This window comes from Anticarsia gemmatalis, chromosome Z (assembly GCF_050436995.1).
Source record: "Anticarsia gemmatalis isolate Benzon Research Colony breed Stoneville strain chromosome Z, ilAntGemm2 primary, whole genome shotgun sequence".
Lineage (NCBI taxonomy): Eukaryota > Metazoa > Arthropoda > Insecta > Lepidoptera > Erebidae > Anticarsia > Anticarsia gemmatalis.
Window position 1 is genome coordinate 12,184,028 of NC_134776.1, and position 21,560 is coordinate 12,205,587.

General features: G+C 37.2%; 1 long non-coding RNA gene across 1 annotated transcript; it reads right to left on the minus strand.

Annotated features, from left to right (window-relative positions):
* Positions 1-13,725: 13,725 nt before the first annotated feature.
* On the minus strand, positions 13,726-15,454 carry LOC142986431 (uncharacterized). The gene is made up of 2 exons (XR_012960367.1): positions 15,206-15,454; positions 13,726-14,908 (listed from the first exon to the last, which is right to left on the minus strand). It is a non-coding gene; the product is annotated as an uncharacterized LOC142986431 (long non-coding RNA).
* Between the last annotated feature and the right edge of the window lie 6,106 nt (positions 15,455-21,560).

Sequence of the window (21,560 nt, forward strand, 5' to 3'; positions counted from 1 at the left end):
TTGACCGTGAACTGGATAACACCTGTAGCTTGGATAGTCTGACCTTGCTTGTAAGGCGTAATATGGTAAAAGCTGTATTTCTATCTTGCTTTCGTGTGGTTAGTTTTCTAGTTCAGTTGCTCGAGCCACACGACGGCCTTTGACTAGCTTACCGGGACTTACTTTGTACTTGCCACTCGACACGGAGCCTGCGGTCTGAATAAAACCTGAGCAAAACTAACACGTCTATGGACTGACTGAGTTAAAGGTCATCTGGCTTATCGTTTACTGACCGTGAATGCAGAGAAATTCTTCTTATATTTAATGGAGTTAAAACTAAATAAAAGGGAATGCATCTCGTCATTAGTTTAATTAGATTTTCAAATAAATAATTACACAAAAAATTGGCCCTATTATTATCTAAGGGCTTAATAGAACGCTGCTTCTTACAATCCCAACTGACATCGGTGTTTAGTTGACGCCATAGGTTTATGTTAATCCGGGAATGATTTTGTATTTTTCAAAAATAAAGTGAAGTTGCCAAACTTTATTTAAAAACTCATTCGTTTTGCCACAAACACAATAGTGGTTGAATACGACGTTATATCGTGCTCTAAGAACGTAAAATGTGACAGCTTTTTAACTTTGTACGGTCTCTTTTCCTGTGGACGGCTAGTTTCGACGTAAGTTCGTTGTCGCGGTCGCCGACCACTTCAATTTCCGTTTGAAGTCTGTTTCTTTCAAAAAACGTACTTTCAAATAAACCTGTACCATTTCACCAAAAAGTACTTGAAACTACGAAGATAAGAGCAAAAATGATTCTCGTTGCATTTTATTTTTAAAGCTGTGTAAATATGCACAGTGAAAGAGTTATACAATAGTTAGTCTACTATTATTTGACTTCCGGAAAATAATTACGGTTTAGAATAAAAACTAGTTCTCGCAAAGTTCACAAATGTCACTAGCACTGACCTTTAACGTGAATACGAAGCGCAGCACAAAATAAAATACTACTTCAAAGCGTCAATGGAAAAAATAAAAGCAGAATATTCAGGGTCTCGGGCACGGCGTTTATAGTGAAAAAGCGTTTGTTTATCAACAATTATTTACTGTGCTCGGCTCTCGTCTGGACAGCGCAGCTCGTACGGGATATTTTATTTTCTTTTTAATATTCAAACTAATCTCATTAACTGGCAAAGGCAGAAAATGAAAACGCCGTCGTTGCCACTCTTGCTATTTTATTTTTTTATAAGCATTCAAAGGAAAGTACTTGTAGGTACAAAGTGGTTTTCATTTTTACTCTCTATTTGAAAGTAAAAGTACAAACTTTCCGCTTTGGGGAAATCAGAAAGGTTGTTAGGGAAAAGCCATATTTATTGAATCAAACTATATCTGACCCAGTTTGGTTACTAAGTTTTGATTTCACGACTGCATTGGCGCGGAATCGCTTCTGGTGGAAAACAGTTTTGCAAAAAACATACACAGCGACGAAAGTTAACATCAAATACCGATTCCAAAGTTTCGAGGTTCGCTTTTTGTCATTTGGTTACCACTACTCGATGGCGTATCTGATTTATTGCAGCTATCGCAGCTCTAGGTAGGTTGTAATCTCTTACCTATTCGTACTTTTCTGTATCCTGGACGTAAGCAAGGAACTGAGGATAACGGTTTTCATGCCATAAAATCTTGTGGATGAAGCGGCATGATTGGCTTAAGTTTTCGCTGCAGCGAATACGAAAAGTACGGCCGAAGACGTATCGAAATGTACTCGGCTTATAAATACACTCCGAGGAATTTTACTCGTATGTCCACTGGAGCAATACTTGGTATTGGAATCGGCGCGTAGCGTGATATAATGCGGCACGTTCAGAGCGATGTCGGTCGTCTTCGCATGAATGGATTGGTGCCACACAGACACGCCGAGTATGTCGATACTGCAATTGTGTAATGGAAAGAATACGATACGTGACCAAGACTGTGTTTTGATTTATGCCGCCTATGTATTTCGTATAAAAGTTTCGCAGAATGCATGTATTTATAAACATGTGTGATGAAGTGTAGTCCCAAATGCAGAAAACTTTTGGAAATATTTATATATAAATTAAATAGCTACGTATCATCTTGTCTGCTCTTGGTGAAAGACATCACGCACGCCTTGTCTTACGGGAATTTTATGTTAATGACTCTAAGCCTAACTCTTAATAATGGTTAAACCGCTGCATATTGCGCGAGTGGTGGCGAGGGCGCCTCTCTCTCTCTCTCTACCTGCCGGTAAAGGCGTGCTCGACCACGCACTCGAAACTTGAACTTGATCTCAGCGGAAATCATTATCTTTTCCGCTGAACGAAAAGATGGCTAACAGCTGTCGAAGTCAGAACCTGGCAAGGTGTATACCGAAGTCGAAGTTGAATTTTGAAAAGAATCTCGTGTCTGGGCATGCTGCAGGAGTACTGGCTCGTACTAGTTAGCAAACTCTAACAGACGTCTTCTCAAATGCATGTAAAGACTCGTGTCTTAAAAATTTCCGAGTTCGAAAAACGGAGCTAGCAATCGTAGATACCGTAGTATTTCAAAGCTATATAAGCTACGGAAGAAAATACGCACATAACTAACTTACGCGGTCTTTACAAAGTTTATAATAACTTTTATACTATTATGTGTTACAAGTGTCGTCATCGTCGAATGTACTCAAAAAGAGAATGTTTCTTTTACATATTTTTTAACGAATAATGAATTTAAAAGAAATTGATGGATCATTAGCAAGAGATACGCTGAATAAAGAAGCTGCAGCATACTTCAAAGAACATCACCTTCAAAAACCGGGGCCGTAATAAAAAAAATACTGTAACAACCTGAAATAACCTTGAAAAAGAATTCGTAGAACTTCCTACGCTTTGCTTTTTTAGCAGAAAAACCTTTTCCTCGAACTGCATAATTTCAGCTGAAACAACGAGCTAACGGGATTGATGCGCCAGTTTCTAACTACGTTCAAACTTCTAGGTCAAGTTCGATGAAAAGTGAATTTCAATGGCGGCATTCAATTAATAGCTGAATATCAGATGACGTGCGCAGCTGATATCGGATGATTAAATATTAACGTCCATGCTCACGGTAACTGGATGGCTTACGCGTATTTAGCAGTAATTATTATTATCGTAACATTGAAAATCATTGTTTGTAAACATATACCAGTTCTGGATTATTCAGACAATATTATGACTGCGTTGCGGAATCCAATTATCGAATTGCTAATTTGTGTGCTAATTGAATACTTTCATAAACACCACTCCAAATATTTTTGGCAGAGTTAGACTCTAGTTCATTATTAAGGGCATTAAGGATGCACAGATTAAACTACGCTCCTAAGTTGAAACATAGCAATAGGTAAACATCGAGCTTAATAGTAGCTAGACGCCAAGGCACAATTATCCTATCTGTAAAAGATTTTCCTCGCATCTCTCGCGGTTCCGCTTGCCAATAGCATACTATCTGCAAGTTTGTCAGTTTAAGTATCTGTTATTGGACATCGAAGAAAGTTCGAAGCTCCGTCTTCTTCTTTATCTTTGAATCTTGAAAACCGTTTGATCCAATTTATTGCAGTTTTTACGATTGGAAATTGGTTTTGCATGGGTTATCAAGGTATGATTTTAAGCATATTCTGTATATTATTTTCTCATGAATAAATCGTTTTTTATAAAATATTTTAATACACACGATATCACGTCATTTTCGCGTAGACAGCGACCACGTTAGTAAGGAGGATCTGCCTATCCCTATGCTCTGTTCCGCTCCTTCATTCACATCCATACGTTGTGTCATACTGGGTCGCAAGTTACGAGTTCTAAGCACCGACTTTTTTGCGAAACATCACTCAAAGTAATTGTAGATTATCTCACATTTATGGCGGTGATTATCCAATTTCGTGGTAGAAAATATGAATGGTCAAAAGTATGGGCTTGGTACGCAGAAAAAAAAAATCTAAACTAATCGTCCTTAAAGTGATCAGAATTTTACCCTAAAAGAAAAACAATGTGCGTACCCCCACTTCTTAGACAGCTCTCCAAATTATTTTAGGATAGCAGAGTGTCAACGTTTATTGAACACCGCGTGGTCCACTCGTTTCAACTTGCTTCAAAATTATTTTTTATGTGTTATAACAGAAAGCTTATAATATTTCAATGCCAGTCGAAGTCCACGAGCGTCTCTGAAGAAAATCACAAAAATCAAGGGTACAAAAAAAAAATTGATGCATCTGCTATGCCACCCCACTGTCACACTAGAAAAAAATGATAATTCTGTGCCTCGATTCTCTACTACTATCGACTACCGACAACCGAACTGTCATCGAAAAATTTTGTATGAAAATCTGATCAGCCCCTCTTGCGGGTGTCGTAAGAAACATTTTGGCAGTACATTCTAAATGTCAAAATTTCGATAGCTAGCCGGTTGTCGGTAGTCGATAGTGGTAGAGAATCGAGGTACTGAGCATGAAGAGAGAGATACTTTAAGTTAAGGTCACTAACTGCTCTCAGGCCGTTGAAGAGTGTTCCACATCGCGCCAAACTATAAGGTGGTTCAATGGCTGAACTAGGCTTATACCCCATGAGAACTCAGCACCACCGTAAATTAAGGTAATGTTGGGACCTTTGTCTAGCAGTAGGTAATGGATAAAAAAAATAAACAAAATAAGAACCTGCTTAGCAGAAAACATAAGTGAACAACAAAATATAGTTTAATGTACAAACTTATTATTTGCAGTTTCTACGATAACCGGGTCTAGGGAACGAATGGCAAAGTAATTTTTTTTCTTGTACTATTGTACCGAACCTCCAGTGAGCAAGTACATTTCGCACTTGGCTGGTTGTTCAAAGTTGATGTCAATGACTAAAACGTTTAGTAGAAGATCCAGAAATATGTTTAATGATTTTTGAAGCTTGAAAATAATTTCATAAAAGTTTGTAAAATTTACTAAGATAGAGTTTTTCAAAATACTAAATGAATAAATAATAATTTAAACTCATTGTTGGGCAAGGGTCTCCTCGCGGAATGAGGCAAGGGTAAGGCCTTGAGTCAAGTTTTCTTTTGGAACTTTGCATACATTTATGTACTGTTCTAAAGAATACTCAGGCATGCACGGTTGCATCACGATGTTTTTCTTCACCGTTGGAACAAGTGATAATTATTTCAAAATACTAATTGAGTTTAATTCTACTCAGTTGCTTATATAAATGTCGACTATGCAAACAAATACAGGTTAGGGGATTTGTACTTGTCTCAGACAGAAAATTGTATCGTTGTGTTTCTTAACAGCTGGAATAATTATATATAACTATTTTTACTGTTATTTGTGTGTTTACATGGTTATAATTTCTTAAATTTATTGATATGTCGGCTTGAAACCCGTGATCATTTGCGTGTCAAAATTGTTCAAGATAACCGTAGGCAGTCTTACTACAACACTAGCTTTATAATATTAGTATAGATTAGTATAGATGACCCTTCGCCACTGGTACGTACATAAGCAAACGCATCTTGAGTATATTCATGCAAATACCTGGGGCTTTTTACAAACGAAGATGGTAAAATAACCATTTTACCTAAATTATTTCGATTTACGTTGCCATCATTTGCGTCTTGCAGATGTATGTAGTTCTCCGCTCTTATTTTTTTTTTTGATTTAATGATATGTACCGTAGTCGCTCACTTTCAACTTTAACGTACTATCGAACAAACTGAATCATGACCCACCATGTGCTCATTTTCTAAAACACGTCTATATACGCGTAGGTCGAAATTGGCTTGAACCTACGTTTCCTTGGTAATGAATTTGTTATCTGTCATTATTGCGACAAATCTTTGTGCGCCAATACAATAATGCTTTGCTACCGTTTTCAACAGGCTCCGTGGCGTAGTGGGTTGATGTTACGACTGCGACGCGTCAGGAGTGGGTTCGATACCCACTCAGGACATGGTTTATTCGGCCATTATAGGAAATAATGTCTGTAACTATAAAAATTTAAATAATATAGGGTAACCAGCATAGTTATTACCCAGTTAAGAAATTGATACACAATTTTGGTTAATAGTATTTTTATTTAGTAAAACATTGACTTAAACTCTATTATAAACGCAACTTAAATATTCTTTCTAAAAGAACATGAGTCGTTTGTTTCAATAACTTTATACTAATTCAAAATTAAACACTTAAAAACAAGAAATACTAGCGAATACTGTTAATTCAAATGTGTTATCCTTAACAAAAATTGCAACAAAATTACTTTTTCTTTTTGAACTACACACCTGTCGCACAAACGTAGGACATGAGTTCTATAAATTATAAATGTTACCAATATTCTAAAAGTGCCATATATCGCAATTAATTTGAACTGGTTACTTTAGAAATTAAAATAAACGTATTATTCCTTAACATTGGCAATCACTGTATGATGGGCAATGACTGTAGTGGTTACCCTAATCGCTTCACAGATTTCTAAATGACGTGCTATTTGACATTTAACACAAATAGGTTTTTTCGTAGTGAAAAGAGTTTAGACTATTTACATTCTAGATTCAAATTAAGAGTGATTTATCGAAAACGTATCTACGTACTGTAATAACAAAAGTCAAAGTTGTCTGTAGTTGTAATATATCATAACACAGTCGTATGCATGTTTAAAATGTCTTAAGTGCAACTTTGACGATAGAGATGAAATTTTTACTGTTTTGACGGTGTCAAGCGAATTATCGGCAAAATGGGTCATGATTCAGTTGGTTCGATAGTACATACAAACGTAAAACTGATTGGCCAGTTGTTTGCATCGTGATATTAAATTAAAATCATTTTCTCTAATCATAGTACGGTATGCGTAACAATCCATGCACGACACTTTTTTTATTTGGCAAGGGCATACCTGTCACAGGATTTACTTGCGGTATTTGAAAGTGATACCCCTCTTCCCCTTTACTGAATATCAATGGATATTGTAAAACGTCATAATATTTGTGTGTGTCTGGTACCCCCTGCTGCTTCACCAGAAACCAAAGCTGTAACTTCATTGATTAATGGTACATTATATCTTCTCTCATGTTCCTCACTTGGCGTACGATCAGGGTGCATAACTAACTTGTAATCTTCGCCTGGCATTCTTTCTAATGCTGTTTTGAAGGTGTTAATGAGGCTGTTATGATTGTGCATCATTCTTTGAATTTTTAAAACAGTATTCTCACAACTCCATCAATGTTTTGACACCTGCGGTCAACTTCACTATTTTCGTTACCCATGAAATAAATCTGCAAAAATTTCGGCTGATAATGTGTAGGCAACAAAAAGCCAATCCTATGATATATCTGACCTTGAATAGTAAATGTAGTAGATAATCCAGGCATTAAAATTTAATTATCTACCCCAAAAGATGTCATTTGGAAACACGAATTATATTTCCTTATACGATTCAAAAATCTTCGTGATTCATTGTTATCGCACAAAAACAGAGATTTCAGGGGTTCCTCTGGCTTACCAAGTAATGGGAGTGAAACTTTACCACCAGAACAACACATGCCGGGAGTTTCATCTTTCCATTTAAGGGCTTCACAATGTATACACTCTTTATCCATTCTACCGATAAGTATTAATCGATGATTACTGTAATCAATTAAAGGGTCATAATCAAAAGCTGCACCTTGAAAGACATCCCATGTACTACGAGCAAAAGCAGTTCTTCTTTGTGCCTGACGTTCAGCGTTTTAAATTCGCCGTCTCTGTGATTCTTCATGGGACTCAGCCGCAATTAGTGATGCATGTCGCTCGGCATCTAAAAGCCGACGTGTTTGATACTGCTGTTCAGTCTCAGCAGCTCTTTGAGCGTCATGACGCTCAGCATTTAAAAGTCGTCGCGATTGACTTTGCTCTTCGCTCTCAGAAGCTCTTTGGGCAGCGTAACGCTCTGCATCTAAAGCCAAACGGCTTTGCATCTACTCTTCAGACTCTTGTCTTCTAGCTATTTTTGCAGCGCGAGCTCTGCTAGAACTACGCGCTGGATTAGATTGGTGTTTTCTAGGCATGTTCCAGTAACGATTGACCGAACAACGTAATTATACAGACGTTCTACCTGATAAACACAAATCAAAAGAGTAGCAAAACTACTAATAAGCATACTCTATATCGACAGCGGTAGATGTCGTGAATAGCGACCTCAAACACATTAGGTGCTGATCTGAGAAGTTTCTAAGCCTGATAAGTGTCAAGCTATAGTGGTAGGCAGTCACCGCAATATTAGCAAATAAGGTCATGTTCATGTACCACCTATTGTCTATAAAGACGCGACTATCGAAATGATATCCTCAGTGAGAGATTTTGGTCTTTAAGTTGATTCAACGTTGAGCTGGAAAGTCCAAACAGTCAATGTTTGTCGTAGAGTGACTAGCACACTGCGAGCTTTATATCGCTTCAAGAACTTTCTGCCATCCAGGACCAAAGCCATGCTCGTGCAGACCTTAATACTCCCTTTAATTGACTATGGTGATGTATGTTACTTTGACCTGAATGCAGATCTCCTCAACAAACTTGACTGTATTCTGATTCTGCATTCGATTTATTATAATCTTTAATAAGAGAGAATGCGTTATAATTTTCCCCGTTTTTGTAACATTTCTCGTTGCTACTCCGCTCCTATTGGTCGTAGCGTGATATATAGCCTATAGCCTTTCTCAATAAATAGGCTATCTAACACTGAAAGAATTTTTCAAATCGGATTAGTAGTTCCTGAGATTAGCGCGTTCAAACAAACAAACAAACAAACAATCAAACAAACAACTCTTCAGCTTTATAATATTAGTATAGATACGTGGTTACTATTATACGTGACTACTTACTTAATTTATCTATATTATATTTGTGTGTGTGTGAATTGAGTGAGCACCCTAAATAAAATTCAATAATATATACTAGTCATTTAGTAAAAGGTGTGAAACAATTGTAAAAACAATCTTACAATTTGTAAAAAGATAAAACATGAGATATATCAGTTAATCAATGCTCACTCAGTTCGCACATACGATCACCCTGAATCTCAGAACGTATGAAGATTTCATGTAAGATTTATGTACTACTCTTTAGTAAAACCTTTATAAAGTTGTCGTTTTAGATATCAATCGCCAAGGGCCGTATAAAAAAAAATTACAAATACTTTCATATGCTCACTCAATTCACACACTTTGAAAGGACCCGATTTCTTATGAACAAACCATAATTTCATTTTGTTATAAATCTTGTTTTATTAAAAGGTATACACGTGATTTTGTAAAATACAAAGCGAACCATAAATGTAGCACGTTTTGTAATAGTTAATTAATATAAGTGCTCACTCAATCCACACAATTCTGAAAAGTTATAAACGTTAATATCTTTGAATTTATAAGGATTAGAAAGCTATAAATTGTGCTAGTTTTAGTAAAGAAAAGTTACTAAAGATTTGCCATTTTACATTTAGTACTCTCAGTTTACTCTAAAAGATATTCAACTGTTAGTGTTTCAATGAAAATCTGCCATACTGTAGGGTTGTCACGCTGGACATTTTTGCTGAACTAAAATTTTATTTATTTTATAATGACCTTTATCTACGAGGTCAGCAGTAGGACCTAACATGGGATGTTACAGTAAGGTCAATGATACACGAATTTGATTGAAACCATTTATTTACATAATTATATACCTTACAGATGAATTCCATGATTTTTTCAGTTCTTTTAGAACTTGATATACGAATTTCAGCTTTGCACTGGGAACATTTACCGATAAAAGAAATTAAATCACTAATTTTGTGTTTTTTAATAGTCCAAGTGCACGGTAGTTTTGTGTGAATCCATATTTTTTCCTTGATTAAACTGCTCCACTTAAACTTTGGCAGCGTTTTATAATTAAAGAAACTCAAAGTACTGCTTCTTCTCCTAGAGGCACTTATAGGCATATTTTTTTTCCAATCGTAAATATCGAGATAGAAAGAAAATGTTTGGCATTCATCATCACTCACAACAACGCTGCTGTTCTCTTTTTCCGACGATGACGACTGTAATAGTGGAGTCGCACAGCCTGAAACGGATATTGGCACCTCATTTGAAATTGTTGCGTTCGAAGTTTCGTCGTTCAGAGTACATATACGGCTTCTATGACGATTCAGTGATATGTATAATGCCATCGGGGACATTTTATTCTCAAGTTCTTCAGACATCTTAGAAAATATTGGGTCGTTATATTTAATGTTGGGAGCTTGTAAGTATTCAGCATGTTTTAGAAATATTTTTTTCTGATTTTCGAAACTTATCAGAGGTTTTCGACCTCTTCCAATTATTACTCTGTAATGCAATAGTTAATTTTTATAGTAGTACGTATTACGGAACCGTAAAAATTGCATTGAACAAATAAAAAAAGAACAAAATATTGTTATTTATTAGCTAAATATACTTACGTTATAGTCACCAGGAAAAACAATAACATTGATAATAGGTACATTATTGCACTGTACTACGTATGCCACACAATAATACGATTAATGTTAAATGACAAACTTAACAAACAAACAGGATTGAATAATCCGAAACTAGGTGCATATTATTATGAGGGTAGTTTAGTAAAATTAACAAAATATGGATAAGGCTGCGTTCGGAAATACCGTGACAACCCTACAGTATGGCAGATTTTCATTGAAACACTAACAGTTGAATATCTTTTAGAGTAAACTGAGAGTACTAAATGTAAAATGGCAAATCTTTAGTAACTTTTCTTTACTAAAACTAGCACAATTTATAGCTTTATAATCCTTATAAATTCAAAGATATTAACGTTTATAACTTTTCAGAATTGTGTGGATTGAGTGAGCACTTATATTAATTAACTATTACAAAACGTGCTACATTTATGGTTCGCTTTGTATTTTACAAAATCACGTGTATACCTTTTAATAAAACAAGATTTATAACAAAATGAAATTATGGTTTGTTCATAAGAAATCGGGTCCTTTCAAAGTGTGTGAATTGAGTGAGCATATGAAAGTATTTGTAATTTTTTTTTATACGGCCCTTGGCGATTGATATCTAAAACGACAACTTTATAAAGGTTTTACTAAAGAGTAGTACATAAATCTTACATGAATTCTTCATACGTTCTGAGATTCAGGGTGGTCGTATGTGCGAACTGAGTGAGCATTCACTAACTGATATATCTCATGTTTTATCTTTTTACAAATTGTAAGATTGTTTTTACAATTGTTTCACACCTTTTACTAAATGACTAGTATATATTATTAAATTTTATTATGTCCGTAAGGATTGAGGAGCCACATCAGATTTTTAAAATCTGATTTTACCATTATTTAGCAGCAAGGAAGCTGATTTTGCAGCACGAATTCTAGATTTAGCAGCAAGATATATAACTAGATATATTAATGCAAAAGTGGCTCCTCAATCTAAACGTTTAAATTGAGGAGCCACCTATAACTCGGTAAGTAATAGATGAATATTTTTGAAAATTTTGTATCATTTAGCAGTAATTTTGCATATTACCGTCTACAAATTTTGCTTCTGTGGCGCTAAAATGTAAGAAAATACAATACTTTTAGTATGGCTCCTCTATCTAAATTTAACAGGTGAATTTCTACTGGATATGAGCGATCAATTATTATATTCGACATAATGATCATTTAGTAGGTGTTGTGTTTGTTTTTGCAGTATAGGAATAAAATAGTAAAACAGAGTAAATTTTGTAGATGAACGCATTTTCTTTGGCTCCTCAATCCTGACGTTCTAATTATATATGTTTGACTGTACCCACCTGAGATGACAACGGAATCTAAAGCCAGAGATACTAGCATTTAGCAGAAATGTCTGCTAAATATATCTGCACAGTTCAGCAATGTATTTAATTTAGATTCTGAAAAAACAATACTTAACTATTTTCTTGTAAATTCAGCGTGTAGGGTGACCATATACTCGTAAATGAAACCAAGATAAGTAATTTGTTAAATTTATATTTTCATAACTGGTTATATCTATTGTACCTACGATTTAATTATTTAGCAATCAATGTGGCTATAAGTTATAGAATGAATGAATATTGGTTGATCAGTGCTTATACGAATTTTATTTTGTAGTATCTCAGCATATTTAGAAAATACTTTTTGTTGATCCACCAGATCTACTATCGATTGGCGGCCTTTCGGCATAATGGTTCTGAAACAACAATAATAATAAATATCCTCAGTCACTTATCTAGTCGAAGCGACCAATCATCAATCTAATAATATTTCGTTGGATAAAATGACTTTTAGTAATTTTTATATAGCATGGTACGACACGAAAGTCGCCGGTTCCGACAGGTTGTTGAATTTTTTCATAACGTAATAATAACAAATATGTTAGAACATGAAAGTGCTTAAATTTTTTCTATTTCAATTTGTAAACTTCGAATCCGAACACTGCGTATTAAATAAATAAATATAAATAATAGCAATAGTCGGCACAAAATGTACTTACATTGAAAACAGGATATCGTACTGCACTTAAATTATCAATCACTGCACAATATTGCACATATTATTAATATCCCCACAATTCAACTATGATGACACAAACGTGATGATTAACTTTATATTTATAGGAAATCCAAGTTAAGTATTTATTTTCTACGTGAATATACAAACGAGAATACTTCACTGCTAATGAACACTTTGTTAAATAAATATTATTGTCGGTTGGTAAGAGAAATAAGAATTTGTAGATACCCTCAAACTGTGGTCACCCTACACGCTGAATTTACAAGAAAATAGTTAAGTATTGTTTTTTCAGAATCTAAATTAAATACATTGCTGAACTGTGCAGATATATTTAGCAGACATTTCTGCTAAATGCTAGTATCTCTGGCTTTAGATTCCGTTGTTATCTCAGGTGGGTACAGTCAAACATATATAATTAGAACGTCAGGATTGAGGAGCCAAAGAAAATGCGTTCATCTACAAAATTTACTCTGTTTTACTATTTTATTCCTATACTGCAAAAACAAACACAACACCTACTAAATGATCATTATGTCGAATATAATAATTGATCGCTCATATCCAGTAGAAATTCACCTGTTAAATTTAGATAGAGGAGCCATACTAAAAGTATTGTATTTTCTTACATTTTAGCGCCACAGAAGCGAAATTTGTAGACGGTAATATGCAAAATTGCTGCTAAATGATACAAAATTTTCAAAAATATTCATCTATTATTTACCGAGTTATAGGTGGCTCCTCAATTTAAACGTTTAGATTGAGGAGCCACTTTTGCATTAATATATCTAGTTATATATCTTGCTGCTAAATCTAGAATTCGTGCTGCAAAATCAGCTTCCTTGCTGCTAAATAATGGTAAAATCAGATTTTAAAAATCTGATGTGGCTCCTCAATCCTTACGGACATAATTTTATTTAGGGTGCTCACTCAATTCACACACACACCATAAATCTTACATGAATTCTTCATACGTTCTGAGATTCAGGGTGGTCGTATGTGCGAACTGAGTGAGCATTCACTAACTGATATATCTCATGTTTTATCTTTTTACAAATTGTAAGATTGTTTTTACAATTGTTTCACACCTTTTACTAAATGACTAGTATATATTATTAAATTTTATTTAGGGTGCTCACTCAATTCACACACACACATTATATTTTTAGGATAACCAGAAGTGGAAGCAAATAAAAGAAAATACTAAACACATAGAACAGTTTTACTATAAGTCACAATCTTTAGCAAATTAACAAGCTCTTTACACATACAAACTGAATCACTTCAAAAATCAATTACAGACAAATAAATAATGAGAAAAATACAGCGTGACCATTCAAACGGGCAGAGGTACCCCTTAGCTAGTGAATCCTATGGAAAAGAGAGCTCAGAATGAGCTCGCAGCCCTTTTATGGACTCGGTCACGTGACCAACGTCACATTTCTTTTACTTCCTCTAATACATATGGCATTTCTTTTTCTTCCTCTAACACGGCCTCTCCTGACAGGAGGACGTTCTCGGACTCCTCTTAGATTCCGCAGGGGCACCGCAGGGGCTCCGCAGGGGATCCGCAGGGGCACCGCAGGGGCACCGCAGGGGCACCGCAGGGGCACCGCAGGGGCTCCGCAGCTACGGAGGTGCTAGGCATAGGCCTAGTCAATCTCTCGTACGTGGCAGCTAGCCCAGACGTTGATTTCAGGTCACCTTGACATCATCTGAGAACATAACACCAGTTGTAAAACAATGAAGACAAAATCTATTTTGTTTTAGACATATAGTTATACACAATAAAGTCGTACACAAAGTCGTACACAAAGTCGTACACAAAGTCGTACACAAAGCCGTACACAAAGTCAAACACAAAGCCACACACAAAGCCACACAAAGCCACACAAAGCCAAACACAAAGCCAAACACAAAGTCATATACAAAGTCATATACAAAGTCATATACAAGGTCATAAAGTCATACATAATAAAGTCAATAAAGTCACACACAATAAAGTCTATAAAGTCAAAACAAACCACAGAGAGGAAGCACTGCGTTCGCTATCTCCGGTGTGAGAAATAGAGGCCACTCGCATATTTCTCACCACCACCAATTACTGGGTACCACCTCAGGTCATCACACCGAGGGAAGATATAGACAGAGGCACGTTCGCTTCACACAACAACAGCAGACGTAGACAGCAGCCAAACGCCAAGATGTCATCCGGGAAACCGCTTCGGCCAGCCACTCGCAACCAGCAATGCGAGGAAAGCACTTCTCATCAGGTCATCTAGAACGCCGCATCAGCCATCCACTCGCAACCACCATTGCGAGACAAACACGTTGTCACTCCAGTCATCACGAGGCGAGCCAGTTGCGCTCACCGGTCGGTAAACGATCTGTAGGTCAAACAAACCTTGGCGCGGTCATTCTATAGATGATGAAATCCTACTCGTAGCACAGTAGGTATCAAACTAAGCTGTAGCCATAATTATTTACCATCATTACCAGAATACCTCACACCTTACCATACCTTACATTACCTCCGTTACCAGAAAATAATACACAAGCAGGAAAATAGCATTGACTCTTTACCAGATAAAACATGACTTTTATCATCTGTGGTGTTGACCAAAAAGTATAGCGTCGATCAGTCGCTCAATCAGGCTTACATCGTGTACAGTGACGACACTCACACAACTTCCGAACGAAGACAAAGCCGCATAACCGCAATTAGCCACTCCACCTCGGTTTGCACTGACCGCCTGAGCCACACAGGCAGCACGGTCCAGAAGGACCGCAGGGGCGCACGGCCCACACGGTGCCGCAAGGACAGCCGCCACACGGACACCCATCTTTCTTACGCTGGACTGCCACGGTACGTGGTTCTCTGGATCACTCACAGCCGACGACCACAGACGGCAACGCACACAGACAGGGCTCTTTCAACGGTACGCGTTGGTCTGTGTAAATCTTCATTCCAAAATGAAAGTACTATCATCGCAGCAACTGCGGCTGTAATAACAATTAACAATTACTAAATTATTATGACTTATGATTATGACAAGACCCTTCCGATGGAGTTTCGTGCGCGAGCTGGTCCGCGTCCGTCCGTGATGGATATGAACACGATGGACTAGTTATCCTACTGAGTTCTTTTTTAAAAGACAACTCCCGCATTAAGAATTACTCTTGTGTCACGGGGACTTTTGCAAACATTCAAACAACGGTCACAAAGTATAACTGGACTCAAAACCACTAATCGTGCATAGCACAAATAATTGTTCTGTGTGGGGATTGAACTCACAATCTCTCGTCAAAATGATAGCGGCGTGGCGACCATAGCCACTGCGCCACAGAGACAGTTAAAACTGCTACTATACACATACAGTTGTTGACACTCTCTTATTTGCTGATGATGCATCGTTTGTCTCTTCCACACCAGAAGAACTACAGAACATTGTGGACAAATTTTCAAATGCATGCCAAATTTTCTCTATGTCTATCAACGCAAAAAAGACTGTCGTGATGGCACAAGGCGTTACCACAAAACCTACCATCTATTTAAACGGCACGCCTCTAGAGGTTGTAGATACATTCTGTTACCTAGGTTCCGTAGTATCAGGCAATGTCCCTCTCGATGATGAGATTAACATCCCTATAGGCAAGGCTTCTCCGAGCAACAAACATCTGACAAATCGCACAAAAATGCTTGTTTACCAAGCTTGCGTCTTAGGCATACTCTTGTACGGAGCTGAGACGTGGACATCATATGCTAAGCAGGAACGAAAGCTCAATAACTTTCACATGCGCTGTCTTCGCAAAATCTTGGGCATTAAATGGGAGGATAAGGTTACAAACGGCAAGGTACTTGCTATCGCTAAGCTACCTAGTGTCATGGCTTTACTAAAACAAAGACACTTTCGTTGGCTAGGACACGTGCATCGGATGGACGTTTCTCGTTTGCCTAGAAAAATATCGCTCGGTGAAATAGCTGATGCTAAAAGACCTGTCGGACCGTCATATTACCCATATTACGTTATAAGGACAGCGCCAAGCGCGACATGGCATCATTTGGCATTGATCACTTGACCTGGGAGAGCCAAGCTGAGGAACATAATGCATGGAAAAGGACACTAGCTGACGGCGTCACTACTCACGACAGCACCTGGCTCAACAAGATAGCACATAAACGGACACCACGACATTTTTAAGTCACGAACGAAGATGTTCCCTCATTACTAATTCATTCCTCTATCTGACGCCACCTGAATCATCTGCAATAGATGAACACAGGCCAATGATGACACATACTGCCCTATTTTTTAAACACTAATAACTCAATCCATAGTCAACGTTCATCATGGACCGTGGACAGCTAGCTCAAGTCTTTTGTCAACAAAACCTCATGACGAACCGAGTTGATCTCCATCGCACAGGAGGCTCGTCCGCCCCTCGTCCCACGACAGGCCAGGTATGGAGCCCGTCGCATCATGTGATATTGCTGTAGGGTTCTTTACTTTCGTCGCAGTAGCTAAGGATCAACATGTCTGCCCACTCATCTCGACGATAATTACAATGTTTACGATCACGTTCAGTAACGTTCAACGACAAAGTTGTACCTGCCTGTTTAAATGATGCATCTCCGGTATAATGACATATGAATCGTTACCTAACTCTGATACACATTTCGAAAACACTGAACTTTGAAACATTCTACCACAGTCTGTTACTATTAATTCTGGTGTACCGAATAAAGAAACAGCATTTGTAAAGAGTCGCTTTAACTCACTAGTGCCCTTAGCCAAGCACAGGACACAGCGAATAATATTTTTTAAGAACCGGCTATATTATTATACAAGTCAGAATCGCGCAAGAAGGGTTCCGTACCACCATCCTACTAATATTATAAACGCGAAAGTTTGTGAGAATGCGTGTATGTATGCATGTACGTATGAACGTATGTATGCATGTTTGTTACTCTTTCACACAAATATTACTGATCTAATTACGAGATACTGCCTGGAGACAAATAGACAGCGCAGGCTTTGCAATAGGGTCCCGTTTTACCCTTTGGGTAAAGAACCCTAAAAAGCATCTATTACAATCAAAACATATCGATAACCATTTGATTGAGGTAGAGGACCTTATACATCTGCATGAACTATGTATGTCTAAGAGACATAAGGTTTCTACCAAGAGTGTATTGGTTGTTGTGGAGCACTCGGTACCTTTCTATGCGTTTAACAAATAAGACAACGATTTGTGTATGTCTGCACAAATATGATCTTAAGCAAGGGAATCAAAAATGATTTCTAACAATCTCTAAAGTCCATATTCATCGTGGAAGACTCTAAGAAGACTAAACATTAACTGGTTTACGACTAAAATAGTCTGCGCGTGACATTCATGTCCTTTACCCTTACGGTACTCCAGGGTTAAGTTAAAATCATGTAAATACATCCACTATCCGGCAACACGTAGCAATAGATTTATTTTTCTGTTGCGTGAACTTAAGTGCATTACGGTCAGTAACCACTTTGAAGAGAATACAGCCTAAATAATGTCTGTACTGCTGCAAGATCTTAACAGCTACTAGAGTCTCGAGCTCACACGAATGGTATCAAAACACCGCTCCCTAAATTCGCTTACTAATATAGCCAACCACTCGCTTGAGTCCGTTTTCATGAACCTGAAGAAGCACTGCACCACACCCAATCGTGCTTGCGTCATGCACGCGCGCTGCCGCAGCCGCAGTAATTGCAGCGATGGAGTTGCATGTTGGCACACATTGGCAGCCGTCGGCTCGCAAGGCGTACGCTATTGTTCCTCAACCATCATAGACATCGACAAACGATCTAGAACATGTTAAATTTGTTGAATTAGTAGGTGAATTAGAGAAACATATGGTCCGCCATTGAATTATGACAGCCGCAACACATATCGCAACTTCTAAAACAGAACTCGCCATTTCTAGAGCGTAAATCACACCAATGACAGCGCAACTCGGGTCTTCCAGGGCGGCTCCTGCTTTCACAACCGTTATTGGGCATATTTACAACATTTTTCTTTATAACCAAGCAAGCGAAAGTTTAAGACATTTAGCTTCAATAGCGATGTTGTGCACAAGAATAAGTTTGGAATACTCACCAGATCTCACTGAAGTACACGATACTTACATGTAGCTCAATAACTCACGTAATCCGTATTTATAACAATAAAATACGCTTTTGTAAAATCTCATAACCGAAAATGTCAAAAGAAATGTCAAACTGCCGTATTCAATGGTCAGAGCGGAATAGAAGGCGTATGGTGTATCCCACTTCTGATTTTAGGATAACCAGAAGTGGAAGCAAATAAAAGAAAATACTAAACACATAGAACAGTTTTACTATAAGTCACAATCTTTAGCAAATTAACAAGCTCTTTACACATACAAACTGAATCACTTCAAAAATCAATTACAGACAAATAAATAATGAGAAAAATACAGCGTGACCATTCAAACGGGCAGAGGTACCCCTTAGCTAGTGAATCCTATGGAAAAGAGAGCTCAGAATGAGCTCGCAGCCCTTTTATGGACTCGGTCACGTGACCAACGTCACATTTCTTTTACTTCCTCTAATACATATGGCATTTCTTTTTCTTCCTCTAACAATATTAATACGTGAAGCAAAAACTTTGGACCGCTTTTCACCAAAAACGCGCGGACGCAGAAGTATGAAATTTGGCATACTTACATTTTATGTGTAGGAGTAGCTAATATTTTTTAATAATTATGCTTATATTATAATACACTAAATCAATAAATAAAACATTACACTCACTACCATGCATTTGACATTTGACTATATACATAGAGCACAGTGCCTCTATTCTCTACTACTATCGACTACCGACAACCGAACTGTCATCGAGAAATTTTGTATGAAAATCGGATCAGCGCCTCTTGCGGGTGTCGTAGGAAACATTTTGGCAGTACATTCTAAATGTCAAAACTTCGATAGCTAGCCGGTTGTCGGTACTCGATAGTTGTACAGAATCAAGGTACTGTGCCTCGATTCTCTACTACTATCGACTACCGACAACCGAACTGTCATCGAGAAATTTTGTATGAAAATCTGATCAGCGCCTCTGGCGGGTGTCGTAGGAAACATTTTGGCAGTACATTCTAAATGTCAAAATTCGATAGCTAGCCGGTTGTGTCGGTAGTCGATAGTGGCACAGAATTGAGGTACTGACATAGACATAGAGTACCATTTTATATGTTTACTGAGGTCTTACTAAATGTCATACCAGTATATTTTTATATTAAATAACTTATATTTTAAATTAATTATAGTCGAATTTCGACTATTGGGCGACCACTAGTTCTAATAATACCGTGTTATTTGCGGAATTTAAACTAAGTAGACAAAATTATAACATTTTATTTGCCAGCAAAAAAAATCCCTCTTTTGGTAGCGTTTGTATAACAAAGTTATACCTTGCGATTTTCGAAATAAAATCTGTCTCCACTCTCCATAACTGCTGACTGTATCTTGTTTAAACCAAGTTTCGTTGAAAGTATTTATTGATACATGGATGTGAATGTGGCAAGGCAAGTTCGTGAGGAATTTAGCAAGTGGCGTTCTTTGGTCTCTGCCTACCCCTTTGGAAAAAAACTGTGACATTATGTATGCATGTGAGATGTATAACACATATTTCTTATAGATTTTTAACTATGGTATTTTAAAAGTTAGAGAGGGGGGCCATTTTAGCACTTTGAAATCTTTTAAACTATTGATTTTGAAAAAACCTCTGAAAAAAGTTGGCGCAAGAAGCGTTATTTATATAACTGGCAAAAGTTACCTGTTTAACTATAACGGGTCATCATGTCACACAGATAGACAGCGAAATTTCTGTAATGGGGTCCCATTTTTGCCCTTTGGACACGGAACCCTAATAACGGTTTTGATACAGAGTAAAAATCCCCATGGTACCCAAAAATATGTACCGTGGAAACAAAAGGCAATTTTACAAAAAAGAAAGTGTAGCAATTTCGCTTAGATAACTATCTTTGTCCACGTTTAAAGATATAGACACTCCACTGTTAGTTTATCCCCATACTTATAAATTCGTCAAGGTCTAAGCTTAAGGCATTATCTTACTGCCTAGTGCCTGGACTGCCTCCTGCAACTTGAGTGTAAAAAGTCATTAGTAAAGTAAAAATGAAATTGAGATACTTCATTGCTAAGGTACACTTTTTAAAAATAAACTCCCGCGCTTTAAAGTGCTTTGGCGTCATGAGAAAATTTAAAAATCAACTTGACGGCATCAGAAACTTGTAAACATGAAACCCTTATGAGCATCAAACCAACGACCTCCCGACTCTGTGGCAAGACCACCATCTTAACCAATGCACTACTTTCTTCCCCCATATTTAAATTTTGGAGCTCATATTTATGAACGACAAGTTCAGAGTAAGAACTGTTCATTGTTTCCAAACAATAATCTATTTATAGTATTACAGCCACAGTCTTAAATAAAAAATTGTGAAGTTTTCATTCATAAAAATAAGTTTGGAAGTGTGACGATACTCCGTATCCTTTTAATTGAACGTTCCTATTCAAGTAAAATATGGATGAATTTCCATAATAATAAGTTAGTATAACAATTAAGTCTTCTTCATCGTATGGTTAGTGGTCAACCTGGTGTCAAAGTTGTTCAAGCGGCCCGAAGGCCTTTGACGTGGCTTAACGACTGGTATCGCAGTAGATAACAACCGGGACCGACTTTTTACGTGCCATCCGAAGCACGGAGACGCCCTGTTCAAATACCACTATGCGGTCACCCATCTATGGAATGACTGCGCCAAGGGTTACTTAACCCACAGATCACTTACCAACCGGTGAGCGCAACTGGCTATGGGCGCCAATTAAGTACCTACACTTTTCACAACTTACTTAAACAAAAAAAAACTATCATTCACTTATTTTTTAACCGACTTCAAGAAAGCATTTTTTTTTTTAAGATATAGTTTCTTTTAATAGGACACGACATTCTTTTGCA